This window comes from Lissotriton vulgaris, chromosome 3_1 (assembly GCF_964263255.1).
Source record: "Lissotriton vulgaris chromosome 3_1, aLisVul1.2, whole genome shotgun sequence".
NCBI lineage: Eukaryota > Metazoa > Chordata > Amphibia > Caudata > Salamandridae > Lissotriton > Lissotriton vulgaris.
This window is the reverse complement of record NC_141689.1, coordinates 244345719-244368341: the sequence shown is the minus strand read 5'-3', so window position 1 is coordinate 244368341 and position 22623 is coordinate 244345719. Positions and strand designations below refer to the sequence as shown.

At 43.5% G+C, this 22623-nt stretch overlaps 1 protein-coding gene and 1 long non-coding RNA gene across 2 annotated transcripts in view; both read left to right on the top strand.

The window, feature by feature from the left end:
- ZBTB7C (zinc finger and BTB domain containing 7C) overlaps positions 1 to 22623 on the top strand; it is a 366470-nt gene that overhangs the window by 40378 nt on the left and 303469 nt on the right. The gene's annotated exons all lie outside the window — the stretch shown is intronic.
- Positions 1946 to 15305, top strand: LOC147726265 (uncharacterized). Its single transcript, XR_015309426.1, has 3 exons — positions 1946 to 1967; positions 14849 to 14923; positions 15100 to 15305. It is a non-coding gene; the product is annotated as an uncharacterized LOC147726265 (long non-coding RNA).

The following is a 22623-nucleotide window of genomic DNA, read 5'->3' as shown; positions in this document are numbered from 1 at the left end:
AGATCACTGAGCCCTGAAGAAGTTCCAATGGAACAAAACACGTTGGCTGAGGCTTTTTAAAGATTGAAAAGAATAAAGAACTTAATTTTGGATAAATTAGAAGCTCTTCGAATTTTGTTACTTGGTGCACAGTCCTTCTCTTCAAAAATTCTGGTATCGGTTGAACAGTGGAGCATACGTTTGGCAAACTCCGGACGCTTTTTGCACACATAAAGGACTCATAAACTAACTTTGAAACTGAGGTGCCTAACCATGGTCAGCCACACTGTTTGTCTTTAACAACAAACTCTAAAACAGCCCCTCGGTGCAACAGGAGCCAGGATAAGACACTCAACTAAGGATGTTTAAATGCCTTTGGGAACAGGTGGTAAATATGTGGCTCCTCTCCTCTATGAGATTATTCCAGAGAGGTCTGTAACATTGGGGAAGATTCTCCCATTTTACTGTTTTATGCCTGCCCTTTGGAGAGGGGTTATTATCGGCATTCATCTGGAATAGCAGCTTTGACAATTACCAGCCCAATGCCTTCATATAGATGCTGAACACTAGAATATTGCATTAGCACCATAGTGGCACAACTCAAACGAGGTGCCTCTTGGCGCTTGAGTGATTGGTCTCAATATTTTCCCTGCCAATAGTGTACATTTTCTAAATCGTTGAAAGCTTAAAACAGCCCTGCCACAGATTGAACCTGAGATAGAGGTATGTTGGAGAGACTGGGGGCCATATTCATGGCCAAGTAACGCTGGGAAAGTGGTGTATTTAAGTCAATACCGTGCATTCCTGCCCTTTCCCCATGTGCTGGCACCCTTCTGCCTGCCTATCTCCAACGCATCCCTGTTTGTCCTGGGAGCTAAGGCCTGGAACAAGCTTCCGTTGCACCTTCGATCACTGTCCCATGAAAGTCACTTTAGGAAATCCTTAAAAACTTGGGTGTTTTCCCTCACAGATGCTGCGTGCAGGGCACTAGTGTAAGGTATGTGTTCACCGAATGACTTCTTTCTCTCCAACCTATTTTCATTTGGGTTGGCTGAGCGCCAAGATACTCCTTGGAGTGGTAGGAGCGCTATACAAGTGTCCATTACATAACATTACATTACATTACATTGTAAGGAGGATTCTTTTGGTGCAGGAAGGGGCACCTTCCTGCACAAAGCCAATCCCCTGCGGCTTTTTCCTGTTTCTGTTAGAAAGAGGAAAAAACAAAGAGAAATAAACATATTTCTCCTCGTTACGCCTCACTTGGGGAGGCATAGGTTTTTGACACATTCTCAGGTCTGCCACTTCTAGTTCTGGGAATGCGTAAATATCCATGAATTTCGTGCAGGGAGACCCTGGCAACACCCATGGAAACGCCTCCCTGGTGCAATGTATAGCGATTTGCGCTGCGTTGCATTACTCGAGATATATGAAACCACTCAAGGCCACACTAGGCAGCCTTGCGTTGCTATATAAATCTTGGGCCTTATTTATGAAGGCCTTGCGCCGCCGGTGCGTCACTTTTAACATGGGAAAAAGTGACGCACCGGTGGCACAAGGCTTTCATAAATGAGGCCCCTCATGTTTAAGTTACATGGCTCTTGCACCACGTTGCATAGTGCAGGAGCGACGCAGAGGGCCTTGTAAATATCCTCCAGTATCTTTAGGCTGTGATGGAGGTGGGCAGGGAAGATTGAACCGTTTAAAGACACTCTAAACGTCTTTTGCTGAGCACCTTTAAATAATACAGCGACCAGCGTCTGACTCATTTCCATTTCAGAAGCACGAAGCTGAGGTTTGGCTGCACAAAATGAAAAACTGCTTTTCTCCGCCTAAACACTGGAAAAGTATGTAATTACAGCGTCATCTAAAGTCCTTTTGAAAATCAGGCCTTTCCAGTGCAATCAGCCCGTCGTCTGCAGGAAGCCCTCGGATGGCCTGCGCCTGGCTGCTCACATCTGAGGCAGTTTCCAGCCAGTTATTTACAGGTGTGTCTAGTCACAGCTCGCACCGTCCGTTTAAAAGCAGTGCAGGCAGGGGCGTTGGCAGTCCAGTGCCAGTCACAGCTTTTTTTGGGGCATTTTCTAATTTTGCTTTTTTTTTTTTTTTGGTCCCCCAATAGTTAATTGTAAAAGTGTGAAGTCAGAGCGGGCGCAGCTGGCGGCCCTGTAACCTGGGTGGGTGAGGATGTTGGAGCTGTGTGAAAACGTGTAGGAGAGGCAAAGAAAACATTCCGGGCGAGGAAGCGAGATTGGGGTGGGGGCGGCCGGGCACGGGAGCTCTGGGAGGGAGGACCGGGGAGGGGGAGGGATGTGGTAATCGCATGTTCAGAGACAGCCGCTGCCTGCGGTTACATCCCTTTCCGAAAGGCTGTCTTCTCGTGAACTGGGCTGATGGCAGAGGCGAGAGGTGGGGTGATCCAGCACAAACCGGCCTGGCAACTCCAGGGGCGTTTTCCTGGCACGGTGCGCGCGGAGAGCCACATTGGCACCCGTCCCTCCAGAGCCCAGGTGCTTTTATTTGATTCTATTAACCCTGCACTTGCTGGCGCCTTTTCCGGCGGCTTTGTGTTTACACGCCGCTACCAAGACGTTTTGTATTTGAAACGAGAATGTTTTATATCTAAGGCTACCGGAGTTGTTTAAGGACCGTGTGTGGGTCAAAGTTTTTCCCATGTTGAAGCGGCCGGCTCACAGCCTGTGGCAGCATGCCTACGGATACCGTGACAGGACACACAGGGCCGAGCCTTCCAAGGTCCCTCTGTCCCTGCCATTAAATTGGGTGATTCTTGTAACGTGTATTTATAAAGATTAGGAACCAATGTGCCGCCATGTGAACATTGTTATGATAACCATCCGTGGCTCAAATGCAATTAAAGAATTGTTGGTACTCACTGCCCCAGAGCGCCTGTGTGCTACTGAGAAGTGCCGGTACTTTACCTTTTAAAATATTGAAACCCCACTGAGTAGTACCTTCTTTTTAAAACTAAAGACGTGTAGGTAATCAGTACCTGTCAATTTAAATCACTGAAAATAACTGGAACCGAGTCTCACGGCCTGGTCTTTGTGAGAACAGACCACAAATGCAACTCTTTCAAATATCCCTTGAACATGGGAAGCTCGCTCCTCACAGCGAAGGAGACTAAAAACATTGGAAGTTTTACATGTCTTTTTCAACCCCAACGTTTTAAACCGTGGGCAAAGTGGGCACTGGCCCAGGGCCCCAGGCCTTCAGGGGGGCCCATGATAGAGTCAGCTCTGTTCTGCAGTATAGCCCTGATGACCTTGAATAATTCTTAAGCAGAATTGTTTTAAATACAATTTTCCCTTAATTTATTTTTAATGTGTGTGATGTGAGAGACATTTTTACAGAGAAATGTGTTTATATGTCATGCAACATCCATAAAAAGTTTATTTTAGATCAAAACAGGACCTCACATGTGATAATGGTCCCATATCCCTAAATATTAAATGTAAACATATTTCGAATTTGGAGCAGTGTGCCTGTGATTTGTCAGTGACCTGACCAAAGAGGGCTTGAAAGCGTTGAAATTGGATCATGGATTCAAAGTGTCTCAGAACAAAGGCCCCCAAAATATGTTTGGGCCAGGACCCCCAACATTTTTTAGATGTCTGCTAAAACCCAAGATTTGTAATGCCAAATTTTGGCCCACACAGGTTTGCAGAATTATATGTATTTATTTATTTGACAGACTTATAATGCGCAAAGCTACCCTGGAGGGTTTGCCGGCTCAATTATATGAATTTAGGACTTCTGCTCAGTGTGACGCTGTCTTAGAGACAAAGAGGAATGTCGCAGTCTAATTGTCACAGTGACACACATATCATAATTGTGAAGCAAAGAGAGCTACGACCAGCAGTCTGGAAACTGGAAGTATTGGCATAGTGAGCACCATTGACTCTGGGCTCATGATGGGTCTATCAGCGTGGAGCGGCACCTGTAGCACAAAACTCTGATGTTTAGGGGACCTGCAATACCCTTGGTGCCAGCTTTCAATGCTGATTACCACCTGGAGGCTTCAGCTGAAACACTCACACCTCGCTAGATCACGCCACATGTGATGAACTTGTGTGATGTCGGACTGTAAAGGAGGTGGACATGTTGAGACAATAACTGAAGATAACCTAGAATTCTGACCACTCTGTTTACATCCATACAACCTGGACTTTATCCCCTGACACTTCCTATCCAACAGCAACCACATTGGCTCATGCGTTTTCTCTTTCTCTTTTACCCTCTCGCTCCTTTTTCTCACCTGGATCACACAGAGTCTAGCAATTGGCATCAGATAATGTAAAATCTCTAAAGCATCAGTTACAGCAAGGCAAAATTCTGTCCTAGCAGGGAAATATGGTTAATTCATATATGCCAATACTTGGGAACAAATAAAATAAGGGATATGCAATAAGGGGTTTTAATTTAATGTGTTTTCTAATTATCTTCCCAAAAATTTGAAGAGTGTTTTTATAGCAGGACAGTGCCACTCTAGGCTTTGAAAAGTGTGTTACCTGCTTAAACCAACATTGGTAATGTGTTCATCCAAACATATATTAGTTTCAAGTGCAGAATACTGTGAATCACATATACTCCTACAGTAGGGTAACCACCTCTTATCTGGTCATTAAGGACACTATTTCGAGTCCTGAATTTTCGTGTGATGACCTAATGCATTCAAAGTATTGTAGGTTTGTATTATTTCCTTTTAACTAATTATGTTAAATCACTGGAAAAAAATCACATATAGCAAAAACGTTCGGGAGTGGAGATAGTTCAATATTGAACTGGAGTGAACTGGTGACTCTACCCAGAAGACTTAGAAACATATACAACACATGTTTAAGGACATGAAGACTGTGATTCTGTAACCACCCCTTCTCCTGCAATCAGAGGGCTCTAGTGTCCAACTAATCGGGATATCTAGAGCCCATTACTCAGGTATTTTCAACCATGTGAATATCATCTCCAAAAATGCTTATAAAAGGTTTTAAATGGCCATCCCGAAGAAGTCTCCAGAAACCCTCTCCACTGATATTCACATAAGTCCAAAACTTGGTGAGACCAAAACAGATATTGTTTCAAAAGAACCGGAGTCCTGGTATAAAACATTTCAATCTAAGTTAACTGTTTCTAAGAGCTAATAAATCTAACACAGGTGCAATTTTTATGTGAGAAGCACCTCTATCGCCTTTAGGAAACAAAATGTTTATTCTAATGGCAAAATAATGACATAATGGCACAAGCTAATCACAGAAATCTCTAGGTCTCTTTTCCACAATTCAAAAACACATCAATCCCCAGACGGATTTAACAATTCTAGAATCTGATCTCACACAGACAGAACTTTCCAATGCTTTAAAAACCCTTAAAAGGCCCCTGGGCCTGATGGCTTTACAGTGGAATTTTACCTACACTTTGCTAATTTATTACGCTCACATTTACACACTCTTATTTCTTCCTTTATTACTTTGCATAAATCCATTGGCTCTTTTTCTGAAGCCTTAGTCTGTCTGATACCAAAAGCTGATAAGGACTTACGCTTTTGCAAAAATTATAGACCCATTTCCTTAATGAAGGTAGATTATAAAATCTTTTTCCAAAGCTTTAGCTCTAAGACTAGAACCACATCTCCCACTGTTACTTGGTAAGGAACAATCAGGTTTTGTGAAAGGTCGAAGTATCACAGACAACACACATCTATTTTTTGACATTATATCCAACTCATCACACTATTCGGATTCTCTGGCAGCAATTGCGTTAGACGCGGAAAAAGCCTTTGATCGGGTTTATAGGCCATTTATCTTCCACCCTCTCAAATGGTTCGGTTTCGGACCAAAAATCACATCCTTAATTGCCCTACTTTACTCGGATCCCAAAGCTGCAATATCAACTAACGGTCTTATCTCGCATATCTTCAGTCTCAAAAGAGGTCCTCGTCAGGTTGCCCCTTATCACCTTTTCTTTTTAATTTAGCTTTAGAACCCTTCCTATCAAAAATTCGCCAAAATCACTCCATCACAGGTTTTGTCTCAAACCTTCAACAAATTAAATTAGCAGCATATGCTGATAATATTCTAGTTTTTCTCTCCCAACCACAATCCTCCCTCACAGCCTTTCTAGGTGAAGTGGAAGATTATGGTCTGGTGTCACGCTATAAACTGAACAAATATGTATTACTTTGTAGAATGTAATAACTGAGGCACATGCGAAACTCACCACTCCACCTCCCTCTCAATCCCATCCCATATTCCCATGGCACAATTTCTTGCTCATAAACCCCAAGACCTCCAATATTTACTCTCGTCTAATTGCACCTCCTGATAATAGACACAAAACCAAAGTTGAACTCTCTTGGGAATCTGATCTGGAAACAAATTGGCCCATTACTTTCTGGAATAGAATTTGGATGAAACTCAGGAAATCCTCTAGAGCGGCCAGTACAACACAAACACTTTTCTTTATTTACAATCGATTGTTTTTCACCCCAGTTCACCTAAACAAAATACACAACAGAAATCCTAACACATGCTGGACATGCTCCCAAGGTGACACTGACCTCAAACACATGTTATTTACATGCAAACATGTTTTTAAATTTTGGAAACAAGTTTGGCACCAAATCAACATTATTTTTCATACCACAACATCCCTCTTCCTACCAACATTTTCCTAGGTAGTTTAGCAACAGAATGGGGGGAATATCAACCCCAATCAAGACTCATTGACTTGTTATTGGCTGTAGCATTTGAACAGATTTAAGAAAATTGGAAAGACTATTTTAAATTGTCCTATTTAGCATGGTGGTATTTGGTATGTCATAAGCATCGTTTAGATACAGCCCTTTTCCACCCTATCTCTCTAGCTACGAAAAGATTACACCTCTGGTCTCCTCTTACACACTTTCTAAATACATCAGCAAAGAACACTTTTCCCCCAGCTCCTTTAATGCAAGAAGTTACTAAGCCTCCCTGACTTCCTATTGTTTGTTTTTACATAATTGTGTCCAATTTGTCGCTTTTTATTACACACTTTCAATTGTATATATGAACCTTTGAATGTATTGATATCATTTCCTAAGTTATACTATTATTACCTTGAAGATTTGTGTATATCAATAGTATTCTTAAGCATCCTTTTCTGTTCACTATGAATCAGTAAATGATTGTCTGTACGAAAAAAAAATCTCTAGGTCTCTGAGGGAGGTCTTTCCATCCTTGCATGGGCCAAAAATATCCTCTTGAAGGAACAAGGGATAAAAAAAAATCTGAAAATCTGTTGTTAAGCCAGAAATGTCTAACAGAATCACCCAAACTATTAAATTGTCACAGCAGCTAGGGAACAATGTTAGAGAAACCATAAAAAAGCACAAAGCGCCAACCTCAGTTATCTGGTCATGCTAGATAGGATCAAAGTCAAAACTTAAGGCCAACTACAATGGATCTCTGGTCAGATACAGGGACCAGTTTCAGTTTGGTAAAAAGTTTACCTTGGAACTATGAAAAAGTGGTCACAGACACGTCATCGACAAGGCAAGCTGCTTCTGAAGGAGGGCTCGACAGTGGTGGGTTGCTGAAGAGCGAGGTTCAGGTGCAGTTGTCGACAAAAGCATTAAAACTCCAACTGGGCAAAGTTTGAAGTCCATGCCAGGAAGGCTTAGAAGTCGATTGGATGCTGCTTGGAATCAGTCCCGATGAAGACCTTTGAGTTCAGACTTACAAACCTTTCTAGCTGCCGGATCTCCTTTAGCGGAGCAAACCTGCATGCTCTGGCTGTACAGTAATTCAACGTCAATGGCTGCAGTTTCAACGGCGATCCTGGTCTCCTTTAGTTTTCTAGTCAAAATGTTGGCAAAAAGTTTCAAAGTCACATTTCTTGCAGTTTGGAGCTGGAGTAATACACTCTAACCTCAGCCTAGGGTCCTGGTCCTTGGCACTACTTGGGGATTTTGATTCACTGCAACAGAGGCCCGCAGCAGGTTCCAGGTCAGACCCAGTTGGAACTAGACAGCTGGGCAGTTACAAGGAGAGAGGACCTAACTGACCCTTGAAATCACTTTTGTGGTCTTAGGTTCGAAGCAAGCAGGTCCAGTCTTCCCTACTGTTCTTCAGGCAGCAGGTCAGTCTTTTTTCTGATTCTCCATAGGAGTGTTCTGAAAAGATCTATTGTGGGTCCATTCTTATGCCCAGGGCCAGCCCGTGGGCGGAGGGCAAGGCTTTTGTTCATCCCTAAACCAGTTGTGGACCCTCCTACTGGGTTTGGTGCCAACATGACTAGAGAGACACAAATGAGGCAGGTCTAGATGTGAGCTTCATCTGCCAGTGACATGGTAGGCATTTTTTGAAGCTCAGGAAAGGACTAGATTTAGCCCCAGGTTATACTGTCATGGGAGGAGTCCCCTTACCCAGCCCAGAACCCTTTGTTCACTGTCTGGGAGCAATTCACATCTCACCACAGGGGGTCATCAGGGGTCAGGTGACAGCTGGACAAAGGCACGAAAACCTTTCGGTTTTATGCATGAAAATAATAACTTTCTAAAAGTGACAATATAAAATGTCACTTGACCCTTAAGTTGGTTTTTAAATTACTATTAAAATGAATCCTTGATCCATTTGTCTTGCTGCTTCAAAGCTGACATTCAGCCCTATACGTTGTTATAGTGTAACCCAGTCTTTTCCAATGGTAGAAGCAGCCTTCCTACACTGAGAAATTACTTTGTGGGTGTTTCACTGCCAGGACATGCAAAACATTAAATATACATGCCCTATTTTTTAAATACCATGCACCTTGACCTTTGAATAGTTAGGGCCTATCTGAATTTGAATTTGAATTTTTATTAACTGTACAATTAATTAAAATCTTTACACTAAAAGTATAGAGTACAGAAAACAGTAATTGTAATCTTCTTTGCTTGATAAAAGGTGTACTACTGTGCTAATTAAAAAGGCGAATTAAAAACAGAGTAGAGTGAAGGGGTACGACGCCCCTGTCTAAGTCCAATATGAATGGCCTTTTTCCAACCTTGTGTGCCTTGGAGTTAGTCTTATCGGTGGACGATTCATTCCTGGAGGGGCGTACCAGTTGGGCACTGTCAATGCTACTACGTAGCGAAGTCACTTCAGCTGTCGTCCGCTGCTTAACCATGGGCTTCCCAAGTGTTAAAATGTTTTCATTGCTGGCTTTTAGGGCTAGCCTAATTTGGTGAACGAATTTCATCAATCTCGCTAGGGTCATTGTGTTGTTGGCTGAGAAACACAAAGCTGATGCTTCAGAGCATGATTTTATGCTCGGACTGAGGCAGATCGGTCTCAGCAGTCGCCGGCGATCGGTGTCGAAAAAAGGACAGCAGCAGAGAAGGTGCAACCAAGATTCCCTCTTGTAGATGCATAGTCTACAAGATATGGATTCCCCTCTTTGAGCCCATATGGGGTTGAAGTCTGCTATCCCAAGTGTGGTCAGCCTCATGTATAGAATTTTGCTTCGGACATGAGTTGTTAGGGCCTCACTTAGATATAATTGTGCTTTTCCTACCATGTATGAGTTGTTTATTGGGTCCTATCTTAAGGGTGATTTATAAGTATTAAAAAGGAGAGTTTAGGCCTTGCAAAAAATTTGTTTTGCCAGTTCGAAATGGCACTTTAAAACTGCACACTCAGGCCTCAGTGCCATGACCGGAGACATGTTTTACAATGCTACTTTAGTGGGTTGCACAATGAGTGCTGCAGCCCACTACTAGCATTTAATTTATAGGCCCTCTGTACATGTGGCACCATATACAAGGGACTTACAAGTAAATTAAATGTGCCAATTAGGGGCATGCCAATTCTAGCATATTTAAAGAGGAAAGCACAAACACTTTGGGCCACATGTATCAACCTTTTTTGCATTCGCATACAGTGCGAATCGCTAAATTTGACTGTTTGCAAATGCAAAATAGCCTTTCAAGATGTATAAAGGCTTTGGCAGTGCATTTTAGGTAATCACAATTTGAATAGTTAATTCTTCTTTTTAGTTTGACCCTATTTCACATAGCAATAATGCACTTGCATTATGTTATATACAGACAACTACTACATTTGTGTCTTACCTATTTGCTGCATGGTATGCTAGAAATAATGGGAAACAGGCATTTTAGATGGACGACCCAAAGTTAACTCAAGATATTGCTTCATTTTAATGGAGGGGGGCAATGCGTCCCCCCCCCTCCCCAGGCCAATTTCAGCCCCGGGGAATCCATCCTCAGGGGCCCGGCTATTTTTTTATTTAAATCAAAAAAGGGAGGGGGGCCAAGCGGCCCCTCTCCCGGGCCATTTTCTGGGGCTTGACCAACTCATTGGGGTTGCCGGGGGAGCCTCAAGGTCCCCACGGTCCCTGCCGGCTCCCCACCTCCTGCGGGAGACGGCATTGCTTTTGGGAAGAGGTGGCTGCAAACATGTAGCTCCCTATTCCCAAAAGCAATTCTGCTTCACTGCATTGAAGCGAGAGCATTTTCAATGCTCTCGCTTCCATGAAGCGAAGCAGAAGTTTGATATTGCATGGCGGGAGCCATAGCAAACTGCAATGTCCCGGGTTGGGCACCCCGGGACATTGCTGGAGGAGGCCCTGGCGGGTGACGGTCCCCAGGGCTATTTGCTCCTCCAGTAGGGGGGCCATCTTTCGAATTGACCCGTGGAGGTGGTGGTCCCCAGGGCTGCATGGGGGACAGGAGCCCCCATGCATTATGATACATTTAGGTGGCGGTCCCCGGGGCTGCGTGGGGGGGCTGGAGCCACCCCATGCATTTTTCTACATTTAGCCCTGGTAAGGTGTCAGTCCCCGGGGATGTGGGGGGCCACGTGCCGCCCACATTTCTAGAAATTAGCCCAACGGAGGTGGCGGTCCTGTCCTTATTATTTTTGATTGCTCCTGGGACCTGGCCAACCCTGGGGCTTAATAAAAGAAAGCACTGGAGACCGTGCTTCTTTATTAAAAAATGTTTCGGCTACCTTCGCTGATCCAACGCGAATCCCACCCAAAAAAAATTGTAAATGCTTTTTTGGGCCATGGAATCCCTGTGGGACTCCCTGAGCAGGCCCAGGGAGGCAGACTGTTTTCACCCTGCCCGTTTTTTCTTGTTTTTGAATGTTTTTTCACATTTTTTCTTGTGACTCGTTAAACCAAATCATAAGTTGGCTGCCAACACTTCCTGGTTTGAAGTGTTGCCAGCCGATCAGATCTCTACCACGAGATCGGAAGGGTTAGCAGATCCTCTGCATCCCCACATGAGTATCTGAGAAATAATACAATTTCTCAGGGACTACTAAATGGATTTACATCATTTAACAAAAAGAATGCTTTCTGATGCTACCTTTGTGCCAAATTTGGTGTCATTCTGTTCTGCAGTTCGGGCTGTAGCCGTTTCTAAAGTTTCCTATGAAAATTAAAATAGAAAAAAAGTGTTTTGGGGCCCCACCTTTTTCTTGGCCCCCGCTTCACGAATCCCCCAGAAACTTTCAATACAGCAGCTGACCTGACCACCCATTAGTTTTGAAAAATTTGCAAAGATTAATCGAACAACGCAAAAGATATTGGCAAGTCAAAAACTGCTTTTCCTATTTAACCTAGGTCCTAACTATAACTACCTACTGGCGACTGCCTGTAGGCAATATCTATATGTATATATAGATATATATCAAAATAGATAGATAGATAGATAGATAGATAGATAGATAGATAGATAGATAGATAGATAGATAGATAGATAGATAGATAGATAGATAGATAGATAGATAGATTACCCATTAGTGATCACCACTATGTATTTATAGTTCGGCCAGATTTTGCATAGGAAGAGCCTTTTTTTGTTTTGCTAATATTGTTGGCGCTGTTTGATGAATCTTCACGAAACTTTCGAAGTGTTGGGGTGGTCCATTAAGCAGGCCTGAGAAAAAGAGGGGGGTCTCAAATCATATTTTCCTCATGCAGTTTCCCATAGGAACTGTGGACAGCAATAGAGAAAAAATGGCGGAACAGAAGTACTGATGGGTATTTTTCCACACAGGAAAGATGCTCTACTTTTGATGTAGTTCATAGCCTACCTCCAGACACATACTCGAGCCTACTGCTTGATAGACCTACTACTATTCTTTGTTGTGAAAGTTTGTAATAAGGGGCTATAGTAGTGTTGGGTCTTTAAACTTCCCCTTGGGCCCTCTTCCCTCCCTTTTGTATTAGGAACAGAAGTACACCAAATTTGGCCTTTTTTCCCATTTGCCATCGTGCTCCCGTGGGATTAGCTGGCTGCAACAGAAATGTTGCGGCGGCCTGTATCAGACGGGGGAACTCAAACCCTGACTTTGTTTACAAAAACTTATAGACAGACAGGTTAGGGGTGTCCTAACACCCAGGGTACTAGTCAAAGTGAAAAGATATCCTCCTGTGGAACCCAGCGTGTACCCTGTGTACTCCTGCATAAGTACCTCAGTACTGATTTTTTTTTAAAATACAAGGCTGTATAGAACATGTTATAAGTGATGTAATATGTGAGGTTTTAAGCAGTGGATGGTGGCGCAGGTTATATCAGTAATCTATAACTGGTAAATTTCAGTGGTTTTTTATTTAAAACAATAGCTTCTATATTATTAACAGGCCTAAAAATAACATCTCTTTAACCTTTGTGTTTTTTCAGTGAAAAAATATTTATTTATGTATTTATTTATTTTAAGGGCTATTAGAACATTGTAATGCTGGGAGCTCCATTCTAGACAATGGAGTGCTCCAGGCTGGTAAAAGCACAGAGCTCCGACATTCCAACGTTTGATGTTCACAGGTCTTGCTATGAGCAAAGACCTCAGGGAGCCTGAGGGGATTTAAATTCCCTTGGCCTTTATTTATTTGTTAGGACATTCTGCCACCTAGTGGTGGAATGTTCTAATAGTCTTATAGCTCGCCGTAGCTGGGCTATACCGGCTATTAAAGCCCCACTCCCTTGTTAACTCTGGAGCAGGCCTTTAATGGCCAGCATATTACACTACTGCGGGCCATAAGGCGATATTAGCACATTGGAATGTTGGGAGCTCCATTGAAATAAATGGAGTGCTCTGGGCTTATAATGGCTGGTATAAGCCTGGAGCAGCTCCAACATTCCAATGTTTCTTTGTTCATAGCTTGGCTGGGAACAAAGGCTTTAGCGAGCCTGAGGGGATTCCCGTCCCCTCATGCTCCCATAAGGCTTTGTTCTTTTTTGTTAGAACATTCTGCCCTCCAGTGGCAGAATGTTCTAATAGCCTTATAGCCCTTCGTAGCTGGGCTATACCGGCTAATAAAGTCCCTCTCCCTTTAACGCTGTAGAGGGCCTTTAATAGCCTTATAGCCCTCTACGGCGGGCTATTAGGCTATAGTATAAGATTACCCTAGAATAATGAGAAATATAATATACACATTTGAATTTAAAAACCATGTGATATTTTATATATTTGGGAGAGCATTATATTTCACACATATTGTAAATTTTAGGTAGAGGTAGATTAAGTGATCTGCCCAGAATCACATCATATAGCCTTATAGCCCGCTGCCGAGGGCTATATCGGTTGTTAAAGTCACTGCACCCGAGTACGGTGAGGGCCTATAATAAGGTAGAGGGCCTTTAACAACTGGTATAGTCGGAGGCAGAAGGACTCTAAGGCTATTAGAACATTCCATCCACTATGGGTAAAATGTTCCAAATTAAAAAAGGAGAAACATGAAGACAAGCATTGCAATGTTGGAACTCCGGGCTTATCCCAGTCATTATAAGCCCGCAGCTACTCTTTTGTCTTCAATGGAGCTCTCAACATTCTCATGTTCTAATTTTCAGTAAAGTACTGAAGTCCAGATTAGTACTCAGGTATCTTTGTTCCAGCAGCTTAGCCAATAGATAACTCCTCAGAACATATACTTTGCCAACAGTAGGCCACTTTCATGGTCATTCATAAAAGCAGTGCTCTGCCTTTTGTCTTTTAGGCCTACATGGCCAGATAAGGACATCTATGGAGAAGCGTGAAATGGCACGAGGGAGGGACCCTGATACATAACAGTTTCCGGTGCAGTGAAACAAGCATGATTGGCAAAAACATATCCTTCTTTTAGTAAAACACGTGTCATGACTAACGGTGGGGGCTTCTCGGACAAAGAAAGGCCACGGTATGGCAGCCACCACTTGGGAAGCAAAGATGCGAGCGACACTGAAATCTAACCCCTGGGACAGCTCAGAAGGCCAGAACTCATGCCGGGTGACCTGATTTCCAGGAAGAAAGCATCATTATGTGCTGCCGTGTGCCTTTAAGAGGGTCTGACTGACAACCTGACACTCTGCTCGTGCATTTTGCAAAAGTGTAGAGTGTCACCCGTCGCAGACTTTAAAATACACCCCTCTCCCCATAAGTTTGCTTTACAGTTTTTATTTTTTTCCGATGCGAATATTAATTGTTTAACCTTTTATCTGCCTTTCAAAAGCATTTTCATATTGTTATATATATATATGTTGTACATTTGAGTGTGGTTTCCACGAGCACTTTCAATCTTGTGCTCGTGGAGGTCACGCTCCATTCATAACTATGTCATTATTAGGTTCGAGCAGGGGCTCGCTCTATGCTTGTATTGTTATTCTAACGTAGTGTTCTGGTGGGCGGTTAGGGAGTTGGTTAGGACTGACTGATGAAGATGGATTAAAGAGACTTCCACATTCAACACCTCTCTCATCATTTAAAAGATGAAATGATACTTTTCCCGAATTGGCGACGATAGGGCACGAATCCTCGTGTGCTCATTTAAGAAGAAATGAACCAGGAAAACTAAAAGAAAATAATTAATTTCGGTTTTTTTAATTTCTTTAAAGGAATCGCTACGCGTGGCTCACACCAGTGGTTCTTACGCATAGGATTGCAGCGCATATTTCTTGACATATAGCGCAGTGAGTAATGTGGTATTCCTGCATCCTTAATTAACCTCAATTTGTGCAGCGCATCCATTGAGACTTTCGCACTTCTTTCGCTTAACTTTGCCTAGTGCTGTGTATAATTACAATTTGGCGCTGATGGTTTTGTTACAGTAACAATTGAAGTTATTTACGTTTTATCTTTTGTGCAGAGTTTGTTTGAATCATTAATGGAGTGAATTCAGGAGTGAATATTGACAACCTTTGAGATTCATTGAAATTACCTCTTGTATAACTTCGAAATTGATGTTGTTTTGAAAGGCATTCTTCAAACCTTGGAGCGTTGGCGTGGTGCTCATTCAGGCGGCATTTCTTCAATTCGGCTCGAGCGCTAACAGCATTACTAATGGAATCTTCAGTTAAGGAACCTTGTTTATGAAAACGGACTTCTGTTTTACATGTTCCTGTGCACGTCACGTAATGAAGCAATCATCATCACGCATCCTGAGCGTGCCTCCATTTTGTTGAATCTTGTCACTTGTTGCTTAGCAACCAAGGGAAACTCATCTTTTTGTGATTTACTCGCGAAAAGCTATCGTTCATTAGCGTACATTTTTGTTTGTGTTTCTTCATTAAAGGTATTATTGCTTTTCTCCATTTGTTATGAACAAAATTCAAAAGAGAGTAATATTTACTATAAGAAATATACTGCATATCTAAGGTAATTTATAGAAAGTAACTGTCCCAAGCAGTTCTCTTTTTATTATTTATTTTATTTATTTACATCAAAAATGTAACTGCATATAAGCCCATTGTAGTATTTTGCAATACATTTTTTTTTACTGTTTTGTTCATTTGCCAAACATGTCAGGCATTGTTCCACCTCCTTTCTTTCTCAAATTTTCTGGTGAGCCTCCAATGCCATGGGAGATCTGGGAACCTGTTTTTCTTGCATACGTTGAAGTCTTGGAGGGAGATGACTGCAAACCTGAAAGAAAATTATCATTATTAAAACATTGTTTAGGAGGTTTTGGTTTAAAAGATTTTAAAGCTTTACCTGCTTTAGTCCATCCTGGGAGAATTAATGTTTACCAATATGCATCTTCACAACTCAATCTGCGTTTTGCGAAAAAGAAAAATGTTGTGATGGAAAAATTCATATTTTATTCACGCAAACAATAACCCGATGAATCTATTGAAGACTATGTGTCTTGCTGCTTCTTGTGCTTTCGAACATATTTCATATGACCAAGTACTGAGAGATAAAGTTTTATTTTTAATGCGCACCAATAGCAAAAAAGTTCAGAAAAAGTTGAGGTCCACCTCTGATTTGACATTATGTGCCGCAATTGATATCGCAAAATCCATCGAACATTCAGAAAAATTTGTGAAAGAAATTAGAAGTAATGAAAAAACAGATGTATTTTCTGTCAACAAAGAATTCAATTTGTCAGATAAGCACAGGAGAGCTTTAATCAAAAAGTCAACACATCTGAAAAGATTGAGAGCAAATACAAGAACTCGAACACTAAAGTTGAAACACGGAATCCAACACTACTTTGTTTCAGATGTGGTAGTAATAGCCATTTAGCACATTTTAAAGGGTGTCCTGCTTTAGATAAAGTGTGTTCTAAATGTAATAAGAAGGGACATTTTAGCAAGTTCTGTAAAACTAATCCTAGGAAGGTCAATTACATACAATGCATAAATGATGATGACATTTCGTATGACAATGATGAAAATGAAATTAATACTGTAACTAATGTTTGCAGTGATGACAGGGTTTCAAAATTCCCTTTGAGTGCCATCAATGTTGATAGAATTGATTTAAGATTCCTGGTTGATTCTTGTGCATGGTACTCTAATATTTCATCAAACGTCTTTCATGAGAATTGGCCCCATAGACCCCTTACTCAACTTCTGCAAATCTCAAATTTTCTGGCCGTCAGACTTTTAGCAAAATTTATGTTGCAAAATCAGGGAAATCTCTTCTTGGGTATTCACACCAACACGAATTAGGTATCAAACCTGATCCCAGGGCCAACCCACCCATTTTTGCTATTGATTTATCCAATCAGCATGAACCTATCTCTATTGATAAGTTAATAAAAACATTTCCAGGGGTTTTCAGAGTCCAAAGTCAGAGGGTTTGAGCATGTTATCAAATTGCACGAAAATTCCACCCATTCGACACAAAGTAAGGAATGTTCTTCTGTCTTACAGGGAGAAATTAAAAGACATGCTAAAAAATCTTTGCATGAGGGCATAATAGAACCTATAGAATCTTCTCCATGGATTTCTCCAATAGTTATTTCTGTAAAATCGTCTGGCGAACTCAGGTTATGTGTTGATTTGCGCAGCTTAAATCGTGTTATCTGGGTTGATGCACATCCTCTTCCCAACTTACATGAAATGGTTTCCACCTTAGCTGATGCAAAAGTTTTTTCCTGTATCGACTTAGCAAGCGCATACCACCAAGTTGTACCGTCTGATGATTCTAAAAATTTCACAGCATTCTTCACACCTGAAGGTCTCCTTAGATATTGTTGAATGCCTTTTGACTTGGCAAGTGCTGTGTCAGTTTTCCAGAGATTAATGAAAGAAACTCTGGAGGGGTTACCTGGTGCTATTGCTTTCCAGGACGACATTTTGGTGTATAGTAAGAATGATGATGATCATGACAGCAATTTGTATAATGTCTTAGCAGCTTTATCTGAGAAGGGTCTTACCCTTTTCTTAGACAAGTGCAAAATAAAAGCCAAGGAAGTGGAATATTTGGGACACACGATTAGTGGGGAGGGCATCAAACCTAAACAAAAACATATTGAAAGTATCATTAATGCACCATTGCCCTCTTCAAAAGAACAGTTAATTGCGTTCCTTGGGTTAGTTGAATTTTACGCAAAGTTCATTCCTAATTATTCTGCAAAAGTTGATCCTTTCAGACGCTTGCTTAAAAAAAATGCTAAATTCTTGTGGTCAAGTGAAATGTCTGAAGCATTCGAAAAATTTAAGAAATGTATTGTTAATGCTTTATGTTTAAAACCTTTTATTCCAGGAAAAAAAATGTGTAATTATGGTAGATGGCAACAATTTAGGTCTTGGTGGTGTCTTACTATAAAAAGACAATTGTGATGAATGGAACATAGCTTACGCTTCTACGGCTTTAAGGGATGCAGAGAAAAACGACTCTGTTATTAAAAGAATTATTTGCTTGCGTATGGGGTGCAGAACATTTTGGAAGTCTTGTGTGGGGCACTGAGTTCATCATCAAAACTGACCTAAACCACTTGTATTTTTGATGTCTCCGGGTGGTGGTAGATCTATGTGTGCACGGTTAGCCAGATTATCTTCAAGGTTACAGTCTTTCCGTTTTAGTATAGCGTTTGTTCAAGGGAAGGCAAATATGCACGCTGACTGTATGTCTAGCGAAGACATTCATCAGGAGGATGATTGTGAAGTAGCTTTTACCACACATAATGTGAATTTAATACATGGTGGGAAACCTATGCTATGCGAGGACATTTGGATTTCAGAAATGGAAAAGGACCTTGAATTGAATACTGTTAAGAAATACATTTTGGAAAGTTGGCCGGAATTAAGGAAATTGTCTGGTGAAATGATGAGTTTTTCTAAGATCCAGGAGGAATTAGCTATTGAGAATGGGTTACTTTTGAGAGAAGATAAAATAATTCCACAGTTTGCCTTAAGGGATATTATTATGGAAATAGGTCATGAGGGACACCTTGGGATTTCTTTTCCTATGAGATGCATCAGTGAAGCGTTTTGGTGGCCTGGAATATATTCATCTGTGGAACATTTTGTACGCAAATTTGCTAAGTGCTCATATAGCGATAAATCAGCTGTGCTTTTGCGTGTTGAATCTCATCCTGTCCATGGAGGAAATTGGGTCTAGATATCATTGGTCCGTCCTATGTTCTACCTAAAGAAAATTCCTTTGGCATTGTTTTGATTGACTACTTTTCAGAATGGCCTGAGGTCAAGATGGAGAGAAGTAAATTCACAAAGCGTGATTGAGTTTCTGGATAGTATTTTCTGTAGAGAAGGGATTCCACAAGAAATTGTTACGGATAATGGACCACAATTCATTAGTAGGGAGATTGAGGCATTTTTTGGAAAATGTGGCATAATTCATAGGAAGATAGCTGTGTTCCATCCAGAGGCCAATGGTCAAGTGGAACGTTTTAACCGTGTTGTAAAGGAAGCTATTCAACTATCCATAAGTGGTGGGCTTAATTGGCGTAATGCTCTCGAATCCACATCATTAGCATATAGAACATCTCCTAATTCAGTCACCTTAGCAAGTCCTTTTGAACTTTTGAGGGGACATAAACCAAGCACATGTTTAGTTCCGTGGTGGCTTAAAAAATGTCTGAGTGATGATAAATTAACTGCTATTGACTACGATGTGGTAAAACAAAGAGTCAAGATATAAAAAGAAAAAATGAAACAAGCTATGGATAAAAAAAGAGGTTCTGGAAGCAAACAAAAAATTGTTATTGGTGATCTTGTTCGTATAAATAAAAAAAGGAAAATGTTCATAAAGGTTCTCAATGCTGGTCAGATCCAAAGAGAATTATTTAAGTGTTCAGAAATGCTGTGAGAATAGCAGGAGGGAGTGTTTGGAACCTGAACAGGATTTCTTTGTTCAAGGGGAATTTTCACTCTTGTAAGAACACTAGCAAAAATACGTTTTTACGTGAAAGATACAATAATCCTACTCCTAAACAAATCCCAGGCTGTTCCCATTGGGATAGCGATTCATCTAGGAAGAAACGTGAACATCGTCTTCCTGAGAAATTCAAAGATTTTGTCATGGATTAGTTAAAAAAATAAAATAAGGGGGAGGATGTGTTATATATATATATGTTGTACATTTGACCGTGGTTTCCTCGAGCACTTTTTATCTTGTGCTCGTGGAGGTCACGCTCCATTCATAACTATATAATTGTTAGGTTCGAGCGGGGGCTCGCTCTACACTTGTGTTGTTTTTCTAATGTAATGACCCTGCCCCAGCTGCCGCTGCTGTTGAAGTTGAGGCCCTCCTCCATCCGCAGGCTACCACCTGCGCCTCATCCCTGGTGGCCAGTGGTACACCTTAGGTTTGTATCACTGTCTCTGTCTGTCTGTCTACCCTGTACTGCCCATAATATCTTCTGGTGTCTGTGGCTGCTGTTGCCTGCATTCTTATCTGTGCCCGTTCTCTTGCCTTCTGTTCCCTGATTGTGCTTGTTCTCTTGCCTTCTGCTCCCCTGATTGCACTCGTTTTTCTTGCCTTCTGCCCCCACGCCGCTGCTCGTCACCTGACTGCCTGGTTCCTGCCTCCTTGCTGCCTCCTTGTTTCCTGGGTTTTCCCTCCCCTCTGCCCTGTGCACCAGTTCCCCCCGCCCCCTCTCCGCTCCCGATCCAACCCTTTCCCGCCGCTGCATCCCTGCGGCCCCGACCCACCTGCACACCCATTCGCCTCCCAGCTCCCGCCTCCCAGCTGCTCCTCCCTCCCAAGCCACCTCTTATGCAGGCCGAGAAACAGCCACGCAGCGGACACGCCGCACGCACCGCGCCCATCCGTGCCTGGACCACGCCCAGCGCCAGAACCCCTGGACCCCGCGAATGCCACGACACCAGAATCCACTATGACACCAGCACCCTCCACGCACTCAACGCCAGCCGAAACCACACCTGCCTCCAGGCTGCCCCGAAACTGACCCACAGACCCTTCTCCTGCCACACCTGCAGCTTCACCGGCGACAGAACCACCAAACCTCCAAGGACTGGACCCAACCACCTCCGCTGCATACTCCTCAACACATGCTCCGCACCCAAACACGCCGTCGAGCTCTGGCATCTGCGCGACACCTCCACCCCAGACGTGGTCTTCCTGACCGAGACTTGGTGGAACAACTCCTCGGCGCCCGACAATGCCATAGCCATCCCGGACGGCTTCAAGATCACCCGCAGGGATCGCACCAACAGAATCGGAGGAGGAATAGCCATCATCCACAAGTCCACCCTCAAGGTCGCCACCCACGCAGACGACACCCTCAACACCGCCAAACACCTGCACTTCTGGATCCACACCGACCCCAACACCGCCCTCAGAGGAACACTCATTACAGACCCCCCGGACTCAGTTCAGCGACTCCATCGCCGACCTCCCCAGCACCCACGCACTCGCCTCCACGGACTACATCCTCCTCGGGGACCTGAACTTCCAGCTCGAGAACAACAACAACGCCACCCTGATTGCCAACCTCGCCAACCTGGGCCTCAGACAACTCGTCACCGCACCCCCCACGCCGCCGGCCACACGCTGGATCCTGTCTTCTCCAGAGGCTCCCACGTCGCTTTTGACCACACCACCGAACTCCACTGGACCGACCACCGCTGCATCCATTTCACCTTCAAGAAACCAACCACCCACCACCGCACCCAACAGCTGCCTCACCGCTGCTGGAGCAAAGTCACCGAAGACCAGCTGATCACCTCCCTCGCCAAGAATCCACCAACCGACCCCACTTACCCAGATGCCGCAGCCCGAAACCTCAGACAGTGGATCGACGACTGCGCCAACACCCTCGCCCTGCTCAAGAAACCCTCCAACAGCCACCTGGTTCACCGACGAGCTCCAGACCTCTAAACGCGCATGCCGGAAACTGGATAAGACATGGCTCCACGAACGCACACCGGACAACCACGCAGCCCACAAAGACGCCACCCGCAGACACCACCACCTCATCAGATTAGCCAAGAGATCCTCCTTCAAAGACCGCTTGGATAACAATGCACACAACAGCAAAGAGCTCTTCAGCATCGTAAAGGAACTCTCCAACCCCAGCGCCAATGACATCCTGCCCTCACAAGAACTGTGCGACTCACTAGCTATCTTCTTCCACCGCAAGATCGCTGACATCCATGACAGCTTCAACACCACGACCGCCCGACTACGCCAGACTCCACCTCCCCTGTGACCACCGCTAGCGCCAACCGCTTGACCTCCTGGTCCAACGTCAACGATGACGAGACACGCAAGGTCATGAACTCCATTCACTCAGGATCTCCGTCTGACCTGTGCCCACACCAAGTATTCAACAAAGCAGACGCAGCCATCGGACCCCAACTACGGAAGGTCATCAACATCTCCTTCAAAACAGCAACATTCCCGGAAAGCTGGAAGCACGCCGAAATCAATGCCCTCCTCAAGAAGCCCAAAGCGGACCCCAAGGACCTCAAGCACTTCCGGCCCATCTCCCTTCTCCCGTTCCCGGCAAAGGTCATCGAGAAAATCGTCAACATGCAACTGGCCCTCCACCTCGAAGACAACAACATCTTGGACCTGTCCCAGTCCGGATTCAGACGAAACCACAGCACCGAGACAGCCCTCATCGCCGCCACAGACGACATCAGGCGCCAACTAGACAATGGTGAAACATCAGCCCTCATCCTCCTGGACCTGTCAGCCGCTTCGACAAGGTCTGCCATCACACTCTAAAGACACGCCTCCTAGAAGCCGAAATCCAAGAGAAGGCTCTTGACTGGACCACCTCCTTCCTCTCCGGCAGAACCCAGAGTGTCTGCCTCCCACCCTTCCGATCCGAAGCCTTCGACATCATCTGTGGCACCACCCAGGGCTCATCCCCCAGCCCAACGCTGTTCAACGTCTGCATGGCCCCCCTCGCACAAGTGGCCTACCATCACGACCTCAACATCATCTCCTA